General features: G+C 43.0%; 1 protein-coding gene and 1 long non-coding RNA gene across 39 annotated transcripts in view; one reads left to right on the forward strand and one right to left on the reverse strand.

Moving 5' to 3' along the window:
• Nucleotides 1–24,598, forward strand: part of GATA5 (GATA binding protein 5) — a 2,064,317-nt gene that overhangs the window by 1,461,663 nt on the left and 578,056 nt on the right. The window lies entirely within an intron of this gene.
• Nucleotides 1,300–24,598, reverse strand: part of LOC137541565 (uncharacterized) — an 89,793-nt gene continuing 66,494 nt past the window's right edge. Inside the window, exon 3 of the long non-coding RNA XR_011025215.1 lies at nt 1,300–7,176. This is a non-coding gene — a long non-coding RNA (uncharacterized lncRNA). The remainder of the gene's footprint in view (nt 7,177–24,598) is intronic.

Here is a 24,598-nt window from a genome sequence, read left to right on the forward strand (position 1 = left end):
ATCCGGAGGCTTCCCCCACCCGAGGTGAGTACCCCCCAGGGGAGGTTTTTCATGTTACAGAGTCTCTTTAAAGGAATGCTGTAGGGGGGGGGGGTCGGGGGAAAATGAGTTAAACTTACCCGGGGCTTCTAATGGTCCCCCGCAGACATCCCGTGCCCACGCAGCCACTCACTGATGCTCCGGTCCCGCCTCCGGTTCACTTCTGGAATTTCAGACTTTAGAGTCTGAAAACTGCTGCGCCTGCGTTGCCGTGTCCTCGCTCTCACTGACGTCACCAGTTAGACAACAGTTAACATTTTCTTTGTATGAAGGAAAGTGTATCTAGTTCAAGGATTGTGCAGGCTTGCAAAGATGTAATTTAGTTTTTATTTCAGGTTATTGTTCCGGTACGGATCAGGTCCCAATGGTTCCGTGTCTAGACTGATGCTGAGGGGGGGGGAGGGGGTGTTAGGCACTTCAAAATATTGTGCTGAAGTCCAATTCCCTAACAGAGACTTCTGTATTCTCAATATAAAAACCTGAGAGTGAAGCCTCCATGTTCATTTTTCGAGGAACGATCCTGAACTCTGACAACGAATTAGCTGTTGTCTCTGGTCACTGTTATAGCTTAAAACTGGTGGAAGCTGATGTGAGAGGATTGTCCCTGTTATTACACATCAATCTGACTATTCATCAAGAAAGGGAAGTCCACAACACACCTTCAATGCAAAAAAATCTTTAGTTTTATTGAATGTTTAAAAGTAATCCGAGGGATATGAAGGCTGCTATATTTATTTCCTTTTCAACAATACCAGTTACCTGGCAGTCCTGTGGATCTATTTGGCTGCAGTAGTGCCTGAATCACACCAGGAACAAGCATGCAGCCAATCTTTTCAGTTCTGACAATAATGTCAGCAACACCTGATCTGCATGCTTGTTTAAGGTCTATGGCTAAATGTATCAGAGGCAGAGGATCATCAGGACAGCCAGGCAACTGGTATTGCTTAAATGGAAATAAATACATCAGTCTCTATATCACTCTCACCTCGGGTTTACTTTACAACATTGGTGAAAAAAGACTTACAAGTTTCGGGCCTAGATCCGGCCCTTAGTCATAGCCTATGGCTAGATCTGGATGAAGACATCCAAAGTTAGCCAATTTTCATCCAACTTTTTATAATTTTGTATATTAATATCTGTGTTCATTTAAAGATTATTTGTTTTCTTACGGATCTCATTTACTATGAAACGTGGCAATTAAAAAACAAAAGAGAACAGTACTTTATAAAAGGTAAAATAAGATAGCGCACAACTTCACAGGACAGCACCATTTAATAAGAAAAACATTATACATTACAGGTATTCCAAAACTGATCAACATCTTATTCTAGATTAGCTATACATTATCAGTGCGTATACAGAAAATCAGTGACAAACAGAAGTCGTTTTTAGGCTAGATTCAGACTGGAGTGTTGCTCTGCACATCTTGTAAAAGCAGGATCGCAACAGAAGGGAAAACTGGCATCTTGTGTTATGAATTGTGATACGATGCATACAGTACATAATAGCTAGGCTTCACTGCAACAGTAAATATGCACACCGTCCAGTACTGCATTCCCATGTATTCCACCACACCGGTATTGTGCCAATGTGCATTGCGATTCCTATGCAAATAAAATGTCCGTTGCAATGCACTGCAACTTGTCAGTGTGAAAGTAGACTGAAAATACACCCGAGGCCAAATAAAATAAAAAAAACAGATACTTGCCAAAGAAGAGGGAAGCCCCTGGATCCTGCAGAGGCTTCCCATGTCCTCCTGGCCCCACCATTGCTGCGCTCGGACCCTCAAAATAAATCCGTCAAGAGCTTGTTGGATTCCTGATTGCGACCGCACTCTTCCTCATGCCAGAATGTGGCTGTACTTTGCCTATTGGAATATGGACATGCTTGCACAGTACGCTGGAGCCACTCGTGCCACACTATGCTACGACCGCACTCGTGCATGAAGAGTGTGGTCGCAATCTCCTAGAGGGTCCTGGGCAGCGGCAGTAGCTAGGAGGACATGGGAAGCTTTTTGAGGCTCCAGAGGCATTTCTCTACCTAGGTAAAAAAATGTTCTTTTTGTTTGCCTTTGGTTTGCCTCAGATTTACTTTAGAGTTAATTTCAGCTTGTAATGTATAGGTATTCCTTTTCACAACTTTCAAATAAGTCCACTAACTTATCTACACCTTGCCTTTACCAGCCGGTTACTAATCTAGTAGCTGAAAAACCATGGGCTACATTTGTTGGGCTCAGGGGGTTGCCAAGTCAATATAATATATTTTGAGATAACCATGAATAGCTTTAACCATTGCAAGGAAATCCATTGGAAAAAGTTTGTCATGTGACTCAGAATTCCCCTTATTAAGTATGCAGAAGTAGAATAGAGGTTCCCAGCTGGAGAGTAGCGTCACTGTTTAGGTCCTCCCCCTTTTGCCGAGACATTAACTTTTTGTGGCCAGCACTGCAGCTACAGCAGATTCTTTACATTATGAGACTCTCTTGATCTGCAGTTCTGGCTGGAAAGAACTCAAGTATTACCAGCAGAGGGAGTAGGTGGGCTGGGTCAGGTGATCTGTGATGACGGTGATAAACAATCTCTTTCCTCAAAGTTCCTCCACTACCTCATATGAATTATGATGGGATATGGGGAATAGATTGGACAGCTGGCTCTCAAGCAATCCCTTATTGCGTATGTCAAGTGCAGACATGCAGAGCAGAAAAAGACAGTGCAATGCTTATAAATCTAATATGCATTTATTCAGTGGTGTAGCTAAGGAGCTATGGGCTCCGGTGCAAGTTTTACATGGGGCCCCCAAGCACTCTATACATAACAATTGATATGGCGCACCAAAACCTACCAAAGACAACCAGTGTCAGAGATGCAAGAAGGGGATGGGAAACTGCTTTATAAAGCATTTATAGAAGTGATTATTATGAGCACAGGACCAATAGAGAGCTAATATTGTGCTTGAGGGAGGGCCCGTCGGGCCCCTCTGGCCCGTCGGGCCCCTCTGGCCCAAGGGCCCCAATGCGGTGGCTACCTCTGCACCGACTATTGTTACGCCACTGCATTTATTAAAGAGACTCTGTAACAAAAATGTTCAGCCTTATTTCTTCTATCCTATAAGTTCCTATACCTGTTCTAATGTGGTCTGTCTTACTGCAGCCTTTCCTAGTTGCACAGTCACTGTAATATCCCTGTTATCTAATCTTCTTTCCTTTGTCAGCTTTGTCGGCTTAGGCAAGAGTGTGCTGCTCTGCTTTTGATAGCAAGAAACTATACACACCCTCTCCACGCCCCCTGCAGGCTCTGTATGAGTCACAGACTGAGCTTCTCTGAGCCTATCACAAGCTGGTTAGCAGCCATGTCTTTTGTTTGTAAAGACTGCCTAAAACTGGCAATTACAAGCCATGATTGCAGCAGGGAGTGGCAGAAACAGCACGGAGGGGCACATGAGAACATAATGAATAGAATGGTATGCTTTTTATTGTAAGAATTTTAGTGTACAGATTCTCTTTAACAATACTATAAAATGATTTCTAAGCATCTCCAGCTGTTTTACTCATGTAAATTGCATATTCAGATTTCTTTATATTTATTTTTTTAAATACAAAATTTAATGTACACCCTGTACTCATCAGAAGTACCCCCTGTGCCGTCAGAAGTTCCCTCGGGGTATGTGTATCACATGTTGAGAACCTGGGGTCTAGAGGAAGGCTGTAGGTTATGCGTTCAACTGTTAAATTGGAACCCCATTTTTTTGAAAAATGGCCATTTCCTTTAGTCTTTAGTCACTGCCTCGCACTGTGAGGAGCCTCGTTAGAAGCAGTCTGCTCTAATGTGCCTTGACCAGCAAATGTGGAAGTGAGTGAATGAAGTCATTTGGCTCTGGCTGTTCAGGCGTCACTCTGCAGGTGTCTATGTCAGGCTAGTATCTGTCTTCCGAAGTGTGTCTCACTTAGGACTCCCTCGCAACTGACCACCATTTTTCCACCTCATACACAACTTCCCTTTACCTATTGTTCTATCACATAACCCTTAAGGTGGCCATGCATCAGGTGACCTGGCTGCTGATCGACTATCTGATTCCGATTATAATCGAATTGGATAAAAAATGGTACCTCCTATTAGGAACTTATCTGTGAATGCTGATGGTTATGCCGAGAACTGGGCGAAATCCGCTGCTTCTGGGTCTCAGCGCTTGTTCCCCGCTCATGATGTGTAGGGTGGGACCAAGGCCGCACTTCCCGATAGGCGGAGGGCGTGCTCTCAGTATCTGCAAATGTAAACAATAGTCAGCTGACTGCAGTCAGCTGACAGCAAAAGTTTTAGCTGATTATTCAGCTGACACTGAATGGATGTGCGGAGTGTGGCCGGCCACTGATTGGATGGAAGTTTTATTTAAATGGGTAGAGTACTCCCAGTCATCGCCTGTGATAAGCATAGCTGTGGCTAGTTGCTAGGTGCACACTCATACTATCTGAACTATCTGGAATTGACCTTGGCTTGTATTTGACCATTCTTGTCTGCTGTTTAACTAACCCTTGCTTGTTACCTGGATACTCTTGGCTGCTGCCTGGACCGACCCTTGCTTGTTACCTGGACATTCTTGCTTGCTGCCTGGACCAACCCTTGCTTGTTACCTGGATACTCTTGCATGCTGACTGGACTGACCTTGCTGGGACTCTTGCTTGCCTCCTTGGATCAACCATTGCCTGTTTCCTATCTGTCACACTGTTGGCAGTCGTCGTTAAGGGGCCTCATACTCCTAAATCAAGGTACTAGTCCTGTGTGATACTTGTGAACTGTTGAACTTTGCTATACTTGCCTCAGTGGGGTTCTGGCAGGTTATTGTCCACTCTACTTCAGTTTGTTTGCCTTGCACGTTAAGACCGTAACCAGGGTAACCGTAGTCAGGAGACAAATAAAGTGTGCTTGTCTATAGGTGAAGACCATGGGCCGGGCTCAGAGCTGTGGCACTAGATTGGGGCATAGGGACTGATTGTCGACATAACCTGTCAAGCCTTACACCTCCAAGTGCATTGCCGGATCGATAGTGCGACCAATTGGTCGCATTAGGCGATCGGACATGCTGCAAAATGTCGAGCCATTGTGGTTGGTCTGGTGTGCAGCAGAAATGGCAAGCAGTATCGGGACGAGTGATGAAACTCCCGGTGCTGTTTATATATGTATAAAATGTGTGTGTGCATGTATGTGTATGTATGTGCATTTATATATTACCAGTCCTGTGTTGCGGTGCCGATCCACTTCCCATATATGCTGCCGGCGCATAGCACAACGGCATGTGTGTGACGTCACACACGCGCCATGCCGGCCGGCCGGCATATATAGAGAAGAGCGACAGATTTGAAGACAGACGGGCACCAAAGACGGACCCAGGACAGGTAATGTATAAATGCACATACACATACATGTTCATACAGTTATACACAGGGAAACATCGTCGAAGGGGCAAATGCGACAGGCATGGCCGATTCCCGAGATATTTCATGCTGAAATTGATCAGGAATCGTCCTGCGGTGTATAGGCAGCCGACAGATCTCTCTCTAATCAGATTTGATTAGAGAGAGGTTTGTCTCTTGGAAGAATCTGCCCATCATTACTAGATGTATGGCTGCCTTTAGGCCGTAAGGACAGCTGGCCAGAGCTTTCTTCTCCTTTTGTTTTTCACAATGCTGTGTTATATGCATGCATATCTTCCACCATTATGTTTTGTACTACTAACTGTTTATATTGTATTATCATACTTTGTATTCTGTTGTATAACATCACGAAAGAAGCTGGTGCTATGTAAATCAATAATAATAATACAGAGTATCCAGATAGCTCATGGTAACCCAGAATCAAATACTCGCTTGTCCTGACGTCTTCCCTCCAGGCAGGTGATCGTTCCGCCTCCCTCTGACAATGGGCCCCTGGCAATTGTTTTCTAAATTACCTCAGGCTTTGGCCACGCCCATCTGTGTGGCCGCTGCCTGCCTCTAGCTCCCAGCCTGATTAGTGACTGTAGGTGGGCCATTGCCATGCAAGCAGAGATTTCCACAGAGCTTCTACAACCTTCGGAAACCTGGCCGTAACCCTACTGCCGAGGAAGGGTGCGGAGCTCTGCCTGTACCCTAAAGACATCAGGCCAGGTATGCATTTAACCTTACACCCCCCCTCCCCCTTTCCCCTTTCCTTTTCAATCCATTCTCATTTAGACAGAGCTTTGTCAAGCTTAACATAAGGTACTCTTTAAAACTTTAAAAATTGCAAATACCTCCTGCATGTGCCTGTAAGGACTCTTGCACGCAACATGCGATTCCAATTTTTTTACACAATCCGATTTTTCATTCTGATTAAAAGAGTACTGTATGCTTGTATGTTTGATAGTGTAATGGTTAAGGGCTCTGGATGGGAATGGGAACGAGTGTAGGAATGGAAGAGAATGGTGATTTGGAGGGGGTGGGTGGGGGGGGGGGGGGGGCGGTTAGGGAAGTAGAGCTTCCATGAAAGTTGGGAAAGTGAAGGCCTAAATCAACAGCCTGTACTAGAGGCTGCCCAGGTATTTTAGGATGACCACACACATTTGAAAGAATGCCTGAATCCTGATGGCACTTTTAGTTGTGTTTTGCAACATAATGGGTTCACTCCAAAACATCCCCCTTTCTGCAACTCGTGAGCAGTTTAATATTTATCCTCTGTTAGGGATGGATGCACCATATATCACTTGGCTGAAGGCACTACACGGTTAGCCTATTTCCTCATATGCACTCCCCTCCGGCCCCTTCATACAGATCAATGCCGGGAGAATATTGAGATTATTCATCGTCTCACTTGTGCAGAATTGACTAGCAAGCACTTAATGGATCAAGCAGCGCTCTCCAGAATAGAGCAGAGGCGGCTGATGAATCACCCTGAGACATCACTCATCATCATTCCGTTATCGATGGATGCCTCCTGCCCGTTTGTCTTTCAGGGATTCTCGGTGACTGTTCCTCCTCCGGCCACAAGGGGGGGTTCTGCGTGATCAATGCACAGCTGCAGCTGGTTGAAGGGGACCAAATCCATCCAACAGTTGATCTGGTTCCATTTTACCAGCTTCAGCAAAGCATTTAGGCTCGAGAAGATCGGTTGAGGTGTGAAGCACTTCCTATCAAAGAAAAATCAAAACTTTTACCTCAATACAGATAAATTCTAGGCAAACATTCGAGGATGGGTTACACACAACATTACAATGAAAACAATGTTCTTACAAGCAAAACATAGCTCAGCATGGACTAAGGCATTGCAAGGGTTCAAACCTGATTGTACAGTTCTCTTTATTTTAGAAATATGCTTAAAGCAATACTGAAGCAAATGTATAATGAATAGAACATTAGTAGCAATTATTTTCAGTTATACAGCTTAGTTTTATAACATTGCATCATTCTGTCATATTTGCAGTTTACAAACTACACTCTGTATTTTAAACTATTAAACAGAGCAGAGATAAGGACCCTTTAACATTTCCTACAGTAAAATCTTATCTAAAAAAGCTCCTTTTTCATTATCTGAAGGTAGTGACCTTGTCATCCTCCTTTTGCCTTTTTTCCTTACAAGGGCTGTCTCTCCCCTCTCCCCACCCTAGATTAGGTCTTCACTAATATACAAGAGTTGAAGGCATCGCTCAGTATCTTCACTAGTGGCGCTGGCTTGCCACCTTATTTTGAGCTTACTATTAATACATACCCTGATGTATTGTATGCAGAAAGTATGTCTTTTCCACAAGTCTGTTTCCCCTGGTAATGTATGTTGTAAGTTGTTTTATTTCACCTTACCAATAGCATGTTTTATATGCCTTGTTACTCTTTGAAAGAAAAACCTTTAAATAAAGAATCTTTAAAAAAAACAACAACAAAAAAACCTTGTCTCTCACTGTTTCTTGGCTGTTTAAGTGCTTCAGAAAACAGGACTGTATTTGACCCAGTGGGTTTCATAGCTCAGAGAAGCTCTTTTGCATAGATAAGTGAAGTTTCTTAACTCTTCCTGCGCTGGAAACAATATGAGACTCTTTTCTTTGCTGCTAATGCTCTATTTCTTAGCTTTCATTCTTCCATAAGTTTATTTTCGCTTCAGGTTTGCTTTAAACAATACTAAAGTCAGCTGCAAAAAAATGAATTTGATACTCCCGTACGGAAAGGGAAGGCTCTGGATCCCATTGAGTCTTTCCGCTCCTTTGTCTGTCCCCTCAGTCCATCATCGGGCCCCGGTAAAGTGCTGTGACCAGCTTGGCCGGATACAATCTTCAGCCCTCCTTGGGCAGCCCTTGGAAGTACCCGTGTCCCAGAGTGCTTCATAAGACTAGCGAATCCGTACTGTGCTTGTGCAAGTCCACGCTCGCTTATTCCCATTACAGATGTGCCCATCTTCAGAAGTACTCGGGGACATGGGGAAGCAGGCTGAGGAGTCTGGAAGGCATGGAAATTCAACGGAGGACAGCGGTGGACTGAGGGGACAGAGAGAGGACTAGGAAGGCTCTATGGGATCCAGAGCCTTTCCTCTCCGTAGGTGAGTACCTATCACAGGAACTCCAGTGAAAATAACATAATGAAAAAGTGCTTAATTTTTACAATAATTATGTTTAAATGATTTAGTCAGTGCTTGCCCATTGTAAAATCTTACCTCTCCCTGATATGCATTCTGACATTTATCACATGGTGACATTTTTACTGCTGGCAATAGATATCAGTGGAAGGAGATGCTGCTTGAATTGTTGGCAGTTGGAAACAGCTGTTATTTCCCACAATGCAAGAAGGCTCCCACAGTGTGATGTCAGCACCCTAGCCCTGACATCACACTGTGGGAGGGGTTTCACCCCCCCCCCCTTCCCCTTCCCGATGAACCATTTGAGAAAAGGAAAATATTTCTCATGGGAAAGGGGGTATCAGATACTGATTGGGATGAAGTTCAATTCTTGGTTACAGTTTCTATTTAACATGGTATGTGTGGAGGATTTGCTTGTTGGAATGGATTGAACAGATCTTTTCAGAATGGACTGATGTGAATGGATCCTATTGCTATACATAAGGTACGTTTGCCTCCACTACGTTTATCAGAACTGATCGGTGAGGATCGGAACTTTTTTATGTGCAGTGTGAAAGACCCTTACACATGGCCACATTTTTATTTCCCAAGCTACTTAGCAATATAAGCTTTATTTCAGAAATCAATTTAGTGTCGGGCTGTATCGGCTTCAGAGCTCTCTGCTTCTTTTTCCTCTCATTCAGTTCAGCATTTTTTTTTCAGTGAGCACTTTAGCACAGCAAATAATTCAACCTTCCAATGTATACTTCTCTCTAAAATATGATTTTTAGATGACGTTAGCCTTTAATACATCAGTGTTATACACGCGTCGTTTTGTCTTAAACACTACAGACAAAAGGTTTATCCCTTAACATTTTTTTTTTTTAAACACAGCAACAATTAAGCGGGTTTTAAAACATCTGCTGACTACATAATCCCATGCAGTGTAGTGCGCTCAGCATTTTTACACAGCTCCGGCTTCTAAATACTGCTTTCTATGGCAAAACCCCAAGCCTCCCCCTTACAATCAATAGAAGATGAGACACCATGAAAATGCAATATGAGTCCAATTAGTTATAATTGGAGCAAATGGTGATGTAGATAAACTGGTGGAGTAAGATGCATTCGCTGTAGTTGTCGGGCGCGTATTTCAAGGCATCGCGTCCGGGTCCTCCTAATCCCATTGTGAGGGATGAAGCCGCTTGTAGACATATGTTTAAGCAGCTATCCTCATTACTTAGGACGGAAGTAAAATGTTTGGCAAATTACCTCTCTTATTGCTTTGTGCATTCAGATTAGTGTGTGTTATTATGAAAGCCTCTCGCTGCACGGGAGCGTTGGCGGCACCAAACACCGGTGGATTTACCATTGTGGCAGCCATGGTGCGCCATATTTGTGCCAAACCGCAGTGCTTGAGCATGCCACCTCTTCCTGCCTATCAAGAGCACTGCAGGTTGCTGTACCCAATCAGACAAACCGCATAATGACTTCAATTCACTAAGACACGTTCGGTAAAAGTTGTGGTAAAATACCACATGCAGCGGTTTAGACTTTTTTTCCCCAAAATTCATTAAGATTTCCACATATATTGCAGTAGTTTGGTAATTTATCAAAAAATTGAATGTCAATTCACTAAGATTTTTTTCCTCGTGGTATTTCATTTGGTATTTTAAGGAATCGTGATGTATTTCATTTGGTATTTGATGAATTAGAAAATGAATGATAAATATGTGATACAGACAGCATTGTTTATCATTATGTAACATCCCCTGTGATGGCGGCTGTGGGTACGCAGGATGTCCCTGCAGCCACCTTTGTTCTCGGTTCTGAGGCCTCACCCGTTCCGCTGGCGTCTAGCACGCCAGGGATGGGACTGTCAGTTGTTCATAGGGTCGCTCTCTCACGCGGGCTGGGGGAAGGCGCGTCAGCTGATCTGCCGGTCAGCTGATGTCAGGAGAGACTCACAGTGCTCGGATTGGCTGATTGGCAGGGGCGTGGCTGTGGGCTCTCCTCGCGGCTTCATAAGCTTTCTCCGCTCACTTGCAAACTGTCTGCTGTTGCGAATACGTCAGTGTTAGCGCTCAGACCTTAGACTAGTTCCGGTGTGTTTTGATCTGGCAGGAAACCAGGGATTTCACACAAGACTAGGATTATTGCCTTATTGTATTATTGATATTCTGTGTACGACTCTGGCTTATCTCTGACTCTGATTCTGCTCTACGTTTCTGTACTTATGTCCATCTGATCTAAGTTGCCGAACCTCTGCCTGAATCATTACTATTCTCTTGCCCTTCTGATTTTGTACTGTACCTGTCTGTCTGTTGCTGAACCTTGCTTGTCTGACCCCTCTACTCTCCAGTGAGCCCTTGTCACTGGAGAGGTGCTCTGATAGTACCCACCAGCTCCTCTGGTGGGGTCTAGCTAACTATTTAGTTACTGTTGCTGATAGCGCTCACCAGCCCCTCTGGTGTGGGCTCCTAGCTACCCAGCTTCATCTTGACTAGTACCCTCCAACTCCTCTGGTGGGGCCTAGCACAGATTGGTTGCAGATAGTACCCACCAGCACCACTGGTGAGGTTTAGTCAAACTATCTGCCATTTCCTCTGGTCGTTCTCTTCAGCCCCTCTGGTGAGATCTACCCTCTACTGTTGCACCAAACACTATTGTCACTACATCTCTGCTTTCTATACTTGCATTATTGGTGATACTGCAGATCACCACATAATCAGGTATAGAGTCTGCATTATTGGTGATTCTGCAGATCACACAATAATCAGACGTCTGTGTTGCTACACCAATACGTTATACAATCGTTACACATTATTATTATTATACTGACCAGTAAAGAGCAAGTCCATGCTGCATAAAATTAACATAAAAGTTCACCACCTTTAGTATCTTATAAACCATTTTTTAATTACTGTACTACATAATATTGTGAAATTGGCAAAATGTGATTTTATTATTACTTTATTTTTCTGAATATTTTAATGAGTTTTCACCTTTTCTCTGCTCTGTTTCCTCCCTTCTCTAACCTTCTGAATGTCTGTATGTTCGTTACCATCAGCTCCAGGCTGGAATTATCGAACATCTAACTTGTTTTACTGCATGCTTTAGTCTTTGTGAATTGACATTAATGAGGTATTTACAGCACACGTCTATACCGCACTAGTCATTTTAGTTTTCCAGCCTTAGTGAATTTACATTTCAAAAAATATATATTTAGTAAAATAGGCTGTACTGCTTAGTAAATTAAAGTCATTGTGTATTTATTTTGCTCATTTATATAACATGAGAATAATGTGCTTTGAATCAGTACCTGCACCAGAGAGGTGCTGAAGTCACAAGCCCTGCATTCACAAACACTGCCCCAGAGGAGCTAACACGCTGCATTCACAGACACAAGCACTGTCCCAAAGGTGCGCTGCAGTCACAGACACAAGCACTGTCCCAAAGGTGCGCTGCAGTCACAAACTAAAGCACTGCCCTAGAGGAGCTAACACTCTGCAGTCACAGACACAAGTACTGCTGTAGAGGAGCTCTGCAGTCACGAGCACTGCTGTCAGTGGCACCGCCCCTGAGGAGCTTTGCAGCCCCAAACACTTCCCTAGAGGAGCTTTGCATTCACAAGCACAGCCCCAAAGCAGCTCTGCAGTCACATCCAGTTTGCAGGATTCCCTGCAACATCAACAATAAAAACCCTAGGCAGCCCAAGCATAGTAAGTAAAATCTTTCATATAAAGCTGGGTCCCCCTAGCAGCGCTTTCCTTGCACTTGCTGATTGCCGGCAATGTTCAAAGCGCTAAGACAGCGGAGTGAGGGTGATTACATTACATTACATTATTTGCGATTTGTATTAAACGTTAGTGTTATGGAGACACAAATCCCAGTTATGCTGTATAAATTACTAGGAGTTCCTATCTCTTAGTGCGTTTTCACCTTCCAAATGCTACAATCCTGTTCTATAGGTAACATGCTGACCACATACAAAATATTATATAGAGATTTTATTTTCACAAGTTTTCTTTGACATTGTTGCAAAAATGGATTGCTGGCAGCGCATGATGAGCGATTCCTTGTGGTTACAATCTTTTTTATAATGTCTGTCTACCAGAAAGTTCCTACCTGATTTTCGACTGACACAATTATTTCAGATTAAAAGTCGAATTGTTCAGCCTCCCGTATCACACCACGGTTCCATATCACTTCATGGTCCCTTCGCAATTAACTGTACTCCCTAGTTTTCTCCTGAGAGATAATGTTTCTCAAAAAAGTAATTTTTTAGCATCTAAAAATTGGAAAAAATACTAGAAAGTAGTTATAAAAGTAATATTAAACTTATTCTGAGTACAGTATAATCTCATTATAGTAAACTCCAAGGGGCCAGGAATTGGTTTACTATATCAGAAGTTTACTATATCAAAAAATTGTCCTAGAAATAGCCCAGCATGCCCTGGTACATACATACCCTGGTACATACAACTCGGTCCTCCCATTGGAGGTACAGTAAAAGCACTTGCACATTTGGTGGTCTACAAGGTTAAGTATACCTTAGGGCAGCATAGACAGGCTGGGCATATTGCTGATACAGTATCTCGGTCTCCTTAAAAATTGCAGCCATCACAGAATAGAGGCAGCCACTCGATTACTGTGAGTGGCTCCGATATCTCCACGCGCAAGACTTGCAGCATGCGTCCTGTAAAACTTCCTGCTCACATTTATGCCAATCATGAAGCCTCTCTTCAAAATGCAACCAATCATAATAAGCCACTCACATCTGTAATGCGAGTGGCTCCGATACCTCCGTGGGCGGGACTTAGCACTTTAATCTCCACTCTCCTTATTTTTGCAATGAGTAGGCCTGCCCTGATATGCTTTACAAGTGAAAGTAGCCTTTACTGTGCTCCACACGCTACCAGAAGTGTCATTGCTAACAAGGGAAGAGATACCCTGGAGTGTGTACAACCCAGTGGGAGGGCCGTGACCATACTTTGCATCCTCTTTTGTTTACGTTCAAATTATTCCTCATTTTCCCCAGACTGCTTATTCATCCAGTACTGTATATCCAGAGCCATTCTTCTTGTCTTACAAGTGTAATCAGGTATCAACTCACCTGCAGCCAATCTGAAGAGAGCAGCAGACCATGTGTTTCACACTGACATATGATGCATGCACCACCCACTACATCCAGTCGGCATCACGTAGGGGCCAGAAAACATGTTTACTATAACAGAAGTTTTATTAGCGTTTACTATACCAGGAGTTGCTCCCATAAACTTATAATGGAGATTGGCCGGGACCAGGAGAGGTAGTTTACTATACCCAAATGTTTACTATTTCAGAGTTTATTCTAACAAGATTATACTGTATTTCCTTGCTTTCTGGGGACTTAAAGTACATATGAAGTGTGAAGCATATGGTGGCTGCCATATTTATTTCATTTTAAAGTGAAACTGTAGTGAGTGAAAATAACAAAATGATTTACTTTCTGAAAAGCATCACAGGGGGCAACATCCTTATGTCTAGTACACACCATACACTTTTCTGTAAGATTTTCTGTAAAGCCTCATCTACACGAGGCGATGTGACTTATCAATCGAGCCGATTGATAAGATCCGTCAGGTCGGATTTCGCCACCGCCGATTCCCTGCTCGTTCCCCACGAGGGGACAATGGCAGGGAATCGAGTGGAAGATAAGCGGCGCCGGCGGGGACGAGCGGGGGATCGAATCCGACGCACGCGCGGGCGAGCGGGAACGCGGCGGGTACGCGCGGGGATGCGGAAGAGGCGATCCGGCGGCTGATCGAGCCGCCGGATCGCCTCGTGTAGACGATACATAAGATTTACCTGCCAGATAGATAATTTCCAACATGTTGGAAATGATCTATCTAACCATCTATCTGCCTAGCAATTAAGCATTGTTACAATGCACCAGAGATAATGACCAGTCTCTACCAGTACTTTACAGAAAATAATCTAATTACAGAAAATCTTACAGAAAATCTAGCAGAAAAATCTAACAGAAAATTGTATGCTGTGTACTAGGCATTAGTTCTGTTAGGTGCACCTCCCACTCGGTGGGGTTGTAGACGATTAAAAGCTGTATAGGAGGCATACCAGGGTATCGTTGGTGTTCGTATCAAACAAAAAAATGTAATAGTTTCTCGTCTACCTTGAGTAAGGAGACTTGTGTAGGTATATAGTTTAAAGATGAGTTTAATAGGACTGTAAGCACTTCAGACAACGCGTTTCACAGCTCAAACCGCTTCCTCAGGTCAAATACAATGCTATCATCAGCAAGTATTAATCCTGGGATATTCCACAGTTTTACTTTATGTTTAAATCTACTTTTTAAGTTTTAACTATTTTATTGCTTTTGCTCAATGACACATTCATTTAAGCATGCCAGAGCTTACATCTATGAACTATTGACCATTTTTATCTCTTTCTTGCTCTCATAAGCCATTTTCTGCTAGGAAAGTGTTTTATAGTTGGAATTTCTTATCACTGAGGGTCACACTGTAGTCACTTCCTGTCTGAGTCAGGACTGAGTTAGCCACTTACATACCTGATGTTTTACTCTTTCAGGCAGAGAAAGGAAAACAGTAACACAGCCTAGTTATTTGTGTGCTAGGCACTGTACATACCCATGTCTATCTCATCATGTCATCCTTTAACTGTCCCTCAGAGGGACTCACAATCTAGTCCCTACCATAGTCATATGTCTATGTATGTATTGTGTAGTGTTTGTATCGTAGGGATAGGGGGAAGCCAATTAACTTATTTATATGTTTTTATGTGGGAGAAAACCAGAGTGCCCGGGGGAAACACAGACACAGACATGGGGAGAACATACAAACTCCATGCAAATAGTGCCCTGGCTGGGGCTTGAACCGGGGACTCAGCAGGAAAGGCAGGCAATCTGCTTTGTTTAAAAGGAAATACATTAGGCAGCCCTCATATCTCTCTCACTTCAGGTGTCCTTTAAAAAGAATGTTATTGCTTAAGTGTTAAAATATCTTATTTGAGAAAGCACATGGCCAGGGGAAATGGGATTATGACACTTAAGCCTCATACTCACCTGGTGATTCTTGCAGCGATGTTACCTGAGGTTGGGCAACATTGTTAAGCATAAACACGACATTTCTGTGCAGACGCTATGATATGGCAGATGCGCAACCTCTTACAATTGTTTTATATACTTTTAATTGAGAGTTCATTTGAATTGATTATGCATGAAAAGTTTAGTCAAATACATTGTTTTTTCAGAATAAAAAGCAAAGGATGTGCCACGCTAATTCATAGATCCTTATCTCCGCACTCAGTGTCATGAGTATGGGCTCTGTAAAGTGCTGCAGAAGATGTTAGTACTATATAAATACATAATATGGTAGGACATTAAACTATGACTATGGTAGGGATTAGATTGTGAGCTCATCTGAGGACAGTCAGTGACATGGCTATGTACTCTGTAAAGTGCTGCAGAACATGTCAGTTCTATATAAATACATAATAATAATATGGTAGGACATTAGGCTATTACTATGGTAGGATTACGGTAAATTGTGAGCCGCTCTGAGGACAGTCAGTGGAATGACTATGTATTCTGTAAAGTGCTGCAGAAGATGCTAGTACTATATAAATACATAATAATATGGTAGGACATTAGACTATGACTATGTCAAGGATTAGATTGTGAGCTCCTTTGAGGACAGTCAGTAACATGACTATGTACTCTGTAAAGTGCTGCAGAAGATGTCAGTGCTATATAAATACATAATAATAATATGGCAGGACATTAGACTATGACTATGGTAGGATTAGACTGTGAGCTCCTCTGAGGACAGTCAGTGACATGTTCTCTGTAAAGTGCTGCAAAAAGATGTCAGAGCTCAGAGGAGCTCACAATCTAATCCTACCATAGTCATAGTCTAATGTCCTGCCATAGTATTAGTATTATTATTATTATTACTATTATGTATTTATATAGCACTGACTACACTATTATATATTTGTATAACAGCGCTTTACAGAGTACATAGTCATATCACTGACTGTCCTCAGAGAAGCTCACAATCTATCTATCTATCTATCTATCTATCTATCTATCTATCTATCTATATATATATACACACATATACAGTATATTTGCTACAACAGTAAATGAAATAGAAGGTGTGTGACTTTTGAAGAAATACGCAATGAGGGCGTCACTGAATGTCTTGTATGAGACAGCAAGGAGCCATACAAAGGGTTTCTCTAAGCTAGTGAAGACGCATTCTGCATTATGTGAATGATAAATAGTTTTGCATTGACCACTGATACACAGCTGCTGTTAGCTGGTCCGTCCCACCTCCTGTGCTGCTCCTTACATGGCAATGCCTCGTATGATCAGCCGTGTGCTTTCTGCACACTGTAATCATGTGTTGTGGAATATGATAAGCTTGATGAAAACTGATCCTGGCACAGGAGGCTGTCTGTATATTGCAGCATTGGAAGCGTGGCGAGCGTTTGCCTGCACTGCATTTCCCCAGCACATGGCAGACTGGAGATGGAGACAGTGTCAATGTACAGCAGCCTGGCTGCGTGCGATATAGAGGATGGAAATACGCTGACACCAGCAGGATGAAGGTCACAGTCAGGACATGCAGCACATTGTCACACAGCACTGCCTATTCAGGGGGATCCCGTATACTGCAGCAAAGAAAGCGGCCAGGGAATCATGTTTACATCAACCTGTCAAGAGGAACTGTAGTGAATATAATGTAATGAATAGAATAGCTTATTCTTTTACAATGTTTATGTATAAAGGATTTAGTCAACGTTATCCCTTTGTAAAATCTTTCCTCTCTCTGACATTCTGAAATTTATCACAGAATGCTAGTTTACCGATAGTTCAGAAGCCAGTAAAAATAATACCTGAACTTTCAGAATGCTGGGGGAGGGGAGGCAGAGATTTATGCATAACTAATCAGCCTAGGCAAACCATCACTGGGAGGGTGGGGCTACATACCAATATACAGCAATATATAAATATAGGAAGTGTTTCTGGTGCTGAAACCAGGAAAATTACCGTAAGTGGGTGTCCTGAATTATTTACTGCATTCTACTGTATGTCACTACAGGGCCTCTTTAACCCCATACATTTGAACGTACATAGAGGTGGTATATAGGAGTAAGGCAGGTTATAGCAGAGCGCTAGGCTGGGATTATTACGATGATACAGTATATTTATTTTGCACTATCACATTTTATGCAGCGTGATACAAAGTATAGAGAACAATTGAAGTGACTTAAAGAAATCTTGAGCTAAACGTTCCTTCTTGCGATTTTATGTCTGCAGCTCTCTACACACCTGAATAGTGTTTTATACTAATGCAAACAGATGTTAGACCTTGCTGGACATGACTGCAGAATGTGCTCTGTGTGTGTCCCCTAGGGGGCAACCATCTTCCTCTGTGTAAATTGTGATACTTACTCCTCCGGTGCACAGATCATAATATCACATTAGTAAACCCCAATGATGAGGGAAGGCAGGACCAACTTCAACATCTAGCATACACAATTTCAATGGACTGCCACTCACTTACTATAAACTTCTCTTTATTATATCAAAAGGTATAAACAACTGAATTCCCCCAATCCCCCCCCCCCCCACCTATTAAAATCCCCAAACCCGCACTAGATGGATTTGGCCAATCCGTATCTACAAGATAAAGATAGTGGCTGGATAGTGTACTGGTTAAGGGCTCTGCCTTTGACATGGGAGTCCAGGGTTCGAATCCTGGCTAGGTCAAGTACCTATTCAGTAAGGAGTTCAAGGCAAGACTCCCTAACACTGCAGGGTGGCCTCTTGAGCGCGTCCCAGTGGCTGCAGCTCTTGAGCGCTTTGAGTCCAACAGGAGAAAAGCGCTATATAAATGTTCGGATTATTATTATTATTATTAAAGTGAGGCTTATGCAGTGACTTCAGTTCCAAGCAGCTATAATTATATTCAATTCACTCTGGAGTAAGTGCAGCCATGGATCTATCAAACTGCAGCATTTAATCATAGTCCAGGGTCCAGTCTTCAACAACTGCTATGGCCTTTGGGCACATGTATTTCTGCATATGCATTTAACGTACTACTCCTTGATGTTATAACAGCAAAGTCCTTACTTCAGGCACCATGCCATAACCGTGTACACTGGCTATCTGCTCAGCAGGGCCAGATTTAGGCCAAGGCCGCCTAGGCCATGGCCTAGGGCACCACAGGAGCAAGCAGCTGGCTGAACGTATGCAGCATTTGCAAATGCTGCAATGCAGGGTGATCAGGCAAGCACCTAACCACGGTACTCTGCTGCCAGCGTTCTGTGCAGTGGCCACCTTGCGCTCTGTGCATGTTTGCATTGTGAGGGGCGGCTATGGACTTGGGCAGTACTGGAGACAGAGGGGAAGAGAAAGCTTTGGCACTGGAGACGAGCGGAGAATTGAGTGACACTATCTGGCTACCTATCCTGAAAGGGGGGAAGTGGGGAAAGGGATTAAGGGAGTCATCTGGCTACAAAAAGTGGAGGAAAAGGAGGGAGGGGTCATCTGGGTACCTATACTGGGGAGGTCATCAGGCTATCCATACTGGAGGAAAGGGGGAAGGGTCATCTCGCTACCTATACTGAAGGGGGGGCGGCTGGTGACAGTGGCCGTGGGCGGTAAAGAGTACAAATCCGGCCCTGCTGCTCAGCTTCATGGCTTCCATCACCTCTCCGTCTAGCACAAAAGTTTTACCTTCTCTCCGTCAGACTGGTTGCAGATGATGCTTCCAAACGCGGCATCCCGCAGTGTACAGGTATCTGTTTTAACTTCGCAGCTCGCCGGCTGTCATTGTGACATACATCTCCTCATATGGACGCCGGAGCCGATCCTCGTGTCCAGCGCGTAGGCCACGCCCACATACACGTTACGCCCACCAACGTAAGCTTCGTCAGTGTGATGACGCTGTTGCTAGGTCACATTGTGAACACCCTCTTCTATTTAAAACAAACTGTCCTCAGTCTAAGCCTCGTTATGAGTCTTTTGTTGATTCTGCCCATCATAGCGTTGTCAGCACTTCACATTTTCTTTATAGTTTCATAACTTTAATACCTCACTTTGATGCCTCGCATGTTACGCCAAACTATCTGTTCATAAAGACAGGATCCTGCTATACCTCTACAGCCACTCATCCTGACATATTCACTTCAGCTCAGCATAGTTTCATGCAAAACATATCACACATACTCTTGAACCGTATATGCACCTCCACTTTAGATCACACACTATGTATGCTGCAAATGGTTTACTCTCATTTTGCATATTGATTGCATGCCTATTCCGTGCACACCTACTTCATGATTTCCACTTTATATATTTCACATTCAGGCAGTTATACAGTTCCTACACTTCCCAGCATCCCTGCAATCCAGACTTATCTCAACGCTACACCTATCCTATCTTGGTCCCATTACATGAACATTTAAAGGTGTATTACTTACAGAAGATACTTTTTACGCATATTCTTTAAAAAAAATTAACCAAATTTAGCTCAGAATTAAGTCCTCTTGGGATCAATGTATCCAGGGTATATATCCATCTATTTTCTACCTGGTATAACAATTTTTCAAAGTCTCCTCCCCTTGTACTCTTAGGTTTGGTTATGCATTTATACCTTAGACAGTCTGGATTGCTGTCATGGAACACTGCAAAGTGTGTGCCCAAAGGGCTTTTTTCATCAGCAGCAGTAATATTTCCTACATGCTCTCCAATCCTTTCTTTTATCTTTCTTTTTGTTTTCCCTACATACTTCAGTCCGCACGGGCACGTGATCATATATATCACCCCTTCAGAGTTACAGTTTGCAAAGCTTCTGATTTCATACTTTTTATTACCTTTTGTATTCTCAAATTCATTTGTTTTTTCTACTAATTTGCAGTACCTGCAAAATCCACACGGGAACATTCCTGTTGTAATAGGGCCAAAAAAGCCTCTTCCTGGATTCAGATCAAAATTCCTAGAATGAACCTCAGCTTTCACCAAAGTATCCTTAAGGTTTGGAGCCCTTCTCGGAGTCATAAGTGGGTATGGATCAACTATTTTAAGCAGTTCTGGATCAAGATTCCGGACATGCCAGTGCTTTTCCAGCACCTTCCTGACAGTGGCGTAGCTAAGGAGTTGTGGGCCCCGATGCAAGTTTTACAACGGGACCCCCCAAGCACTCTATACATAGCAATTGATGCGGTGCACCAAAACCTGCCAAAGTTACAACTACAGTGTCAGAGGTGTAAGAAGGTGATGGGGAGCAGTTTGTTAATAATTACCACTATTTAAAGTATCTATAGAAGTGATTATTATGAGCACAGGACCCGTAGAGAGCTAATACTGTAGTTGATGGAGGGCCCCTCTGGCCCAAGGGCCCTGATGCGGTCGCTACCTCTGCAACCCCTATTGCTACGCCCCTGCTTCCTGAGTTGAAGCCAGTGAGACCCGTATGTAGTTATGAATCTCTCTTTCCCCTTACCATCATTTTTCTTCTTTTCAAGCAATCATTGGGATCTACTGTACCGACGCGTTCTATGGCATCCTCTAAAACCTGGTTGCGATACCCCCGTTTTCTAAAACGTTCACACATTTTAGCCGCTTCCGCCTGAAAATCATCCTCCTCCGAGCAGTTACGGCGTACTCTTACTAACTGTCCATATGGAATACCCCACTTCTGACCCTTTGGATGAAAGCTAGAGGCATGGAGATATGTATTCCCTGCCGTTTCCTTCCTGTATACTGATGTCTGCAACCTCCCTCCTCTTTTGGTTATCATCACATCCAAAAAGGACAGTTTCTCTTTTTTTATACTGTATGTCACTCTCAAGTTTCTGGAGTTCACATTGAGATCCTCTAAGAACGTCACCAGGCTACTTCTCGGTCCCCTCCAGACGAGGAAGACGTCGTCTATCTAACGAAGCCAGAGAGTGGCGTGCGCGCCAAACAGGGGTCGGGGGTACACATCACCCCTTTCCCATGCCCCCAGATGCAAACATGCATATGCCGGCGCACACGCCGCTCCCATCGACGTCCCCCCTCGTCTGTCGGTACATTGACCTGTCTGCCATGAAGCAATTGTTATGCAGAACCAATTCCAACAACTCAGTTACTGTCTGGGTTCTATTTGACATCCACCCTCTATATTGGCATCAATTCACTAAGCTCTATCAAACACGTTATCAAATGTTTGATAATTTACCTCAGGGGTAACATCTAATTTTGAATTCACTAAGTTGTTACATATTTATTGAATGTTTTATCCAAATAACATTCAATAAACCTATAACATCTTAGTGAATTCAAAATTAGATTTTACCCTTGAGGTAAATTATCAAACGTTTGATAAAGTGTTTGAAAAAGCGTAGTGAATTGAGGCCATTGTGTCAAGAAATACCCGACTGCATCAACCCCTACCTCATGAGGGACTGAAGTAAATAGGGATTCAATATCTACACCTACTAGCAGATCATCTAGAATCTCAAAGTCTGTGATCAAATTCAGCAATTCACTCGTATCCTTTATGAAAGATGGTAATTCCTCTACCAGGCCCTTCAGATTGTCATCTATAAAAATCCCCACCTTTTCCAGTGGTTTATCTATTGCTGCTACTATGGGCCTTCCCGGGGGATTATCCCTATTTTTACGAATTTTGGGTATTAAATATAATACCGGAATTTTGTAATGTTCTAATTTCATAAAATTGTATTCCGCTGCTGAGATTGATCGCTATGCCAAAGCCTGTTCCAAAATCCCATCTCTTTTCTTAACTTTCCCTGGAAATGGATTGTCTCGTAATTTCATATACGTATCTTTACAATTTAATTGTCTATTTATTTCTATGAAGTGCGCCTCCTTGCTCCACAGCACAATGTTGCCCCCTTGTCACTCCCACGGATGATGACGTCGTCCGCCTCCCTCAATTCGAGGACTGCCTGTCTCTCCAGGGAGGACAGGTTATTAAACCTAGGTCCCCAGTGTATAGTTTCAAGATCATAACTGACTAAATCAGAAAATACCTTGATATTTTTATCCATGGAGAGTGGAAGCAACTTTTTGAGTTCTGAGTGGACCACAACATCATCTGTAATTCCCTGTGGGGGAATGGGGGAAGGCCTTCCTTCATCCATTAATCCTTCTAGATCCCTCAAAAGTGACCTCTCCTCTAAGCACCTAAGCTTTAATTCATGTTCAGGAGTTTCTTTGGACTGAGAGGACAAATTTTCTTTCTTAGCAAACATTTTTTTAAACAAAACTTTTTGTAGAAAAAACTGAAAATCCTTATATGTATCAAAGTGGTCCCCTCCACACACTGGGGAGAAGGATAATGCCTTATTAAGCACAGAAATGTGCGAATCCTTTGTCTTCCAATTCCCCAGTATTGTCTACTCTCTATATGTTTTGCCTTTTTTTGTATGGCTGTACCCTTTTCTTTAAAATGGGCTGTACCTCCTTGTCCCATTTCTTTCTCCCTCTTTGTCCTCTCCCCCTCGCTTGTATCTGATTCCTGTCTGGCCTTCCTACTCTTTCCTCGATGGACAGGACTGCAGAATGTGCTCTGTGTGTGTCCCCTAGGGGACAACCATCTTGCTCTTTGTAAATTGTATTGGTGCTGACTAGCGATCTGACTCTGTAGGAGTCAATGAGAAGTACCTAAGCCCCAGTCTACACCTCTCAGCACCTGGTAAAAGCGCCAGCCAATGCCTCCAAACAACGTGCATCTGCATCAGTCACAGCTAGCATTGTTTTCATCACTTTCACTGTGATTAAGTCACTCAGAGGAGCTCAAAATGTGTATTTTAGGATTGTTGGGCAAAATCGGACCAGAAATGCACACAGATTCTAGGACTGCACAGTGAGAGGGCTACCTGTTGTGCTCTCCAGATCTGAAGCTATGGACCCACCTTTGCAGATACTTGGAATAATCTTCTGCAATTCGGCGTAAATAAGATCTTAAAGTATATATCCATATATCACCAGCTTGAAGGTGCCCACTAATAATACCATCTTGATTGTACAATCTTGCAGGCCAAAGGCTGTATTGCAATGTAATGACGTGTAGCATTTACAGTATAGTCCCTGTTCATAGAAGCTAACATGGTGTGACTGTGAACCCACTTTGAAGGTAGACATGCACTTTGAAGGTGGACATGCACTTAATGATTTTTACAATCAATATCTGGAAAATTCCGATAGTAGTGCGCATTATATACACCATGCTGGCCCTGGACTGGCTGATCTAGGTCACATGATGTTTGAAACCTCGTGTGACCTTGCAAACCAATGAAGCAGTAGAATAGCCCACACTTTAATAGAAATGAATGTCTGTGATTGGAGACTAGATCTCTGGGTGGGTGGAGTCTGCACTTTCCACTGAGTGTAAGCTCTTCTGCAGACCCATTGTCAGTACAGATGTAACGTGGTACTGTATGTCTGGCCAGCACTTTAGGCAGGGCAGAAGATGGTTTTGTGCAGTTTTTAGTTGATTAACATTCACATTTAGCGCCGTTATCGGTTACCAATGATATAATAACTGGTGATATTTTGACTGTAGCACCCACTTTTACGATCATTTTGTTGTATATTTGTATGTAGCCCCGCCCACCCAGTGATGCTTAGCCTAGGCTTTTTAGCTATGCTAAAAATTCTTCTCTTCTTCTGGGAGACCAGTTATTAATTTCACTGGATTCAGAATTTTTAGAAACAAACATTCTGCAGAGATGCACCTGCCAGGACTAAAGATGTCTCCCCCGTGATAAATGTCATAGTGATGAGATTTTACAATGGGCAAACACTGACTAAATCATTTATAAATTAATATTGTAGTTAAAAAAAAACGCAATATGTTTCATTATGTTCTTTTCACTACAGTTCCTCTTTATAGCGATTTTAAGAGATTAGCATAACATAAGCTGATGCTGTCAAAGTGATTTACCTAATTGGTTGCCCTATACTTTCT

Source organism: Hyperolius riggenbachi, chromosome 12 (genome assembly GCF_040937935.1).
Source record: "Hyperolius riggenbachi isolate aHypRig1 chromosome 12, aHypRig1.pri, whole genome shotgun sequence".
Lineage (NCBI taxonomy): Eukaryota > Metazoa > Chordata > Amphibia > Anura > Hyperoliidae > Hyperolius > Hyperolius riggenbachi.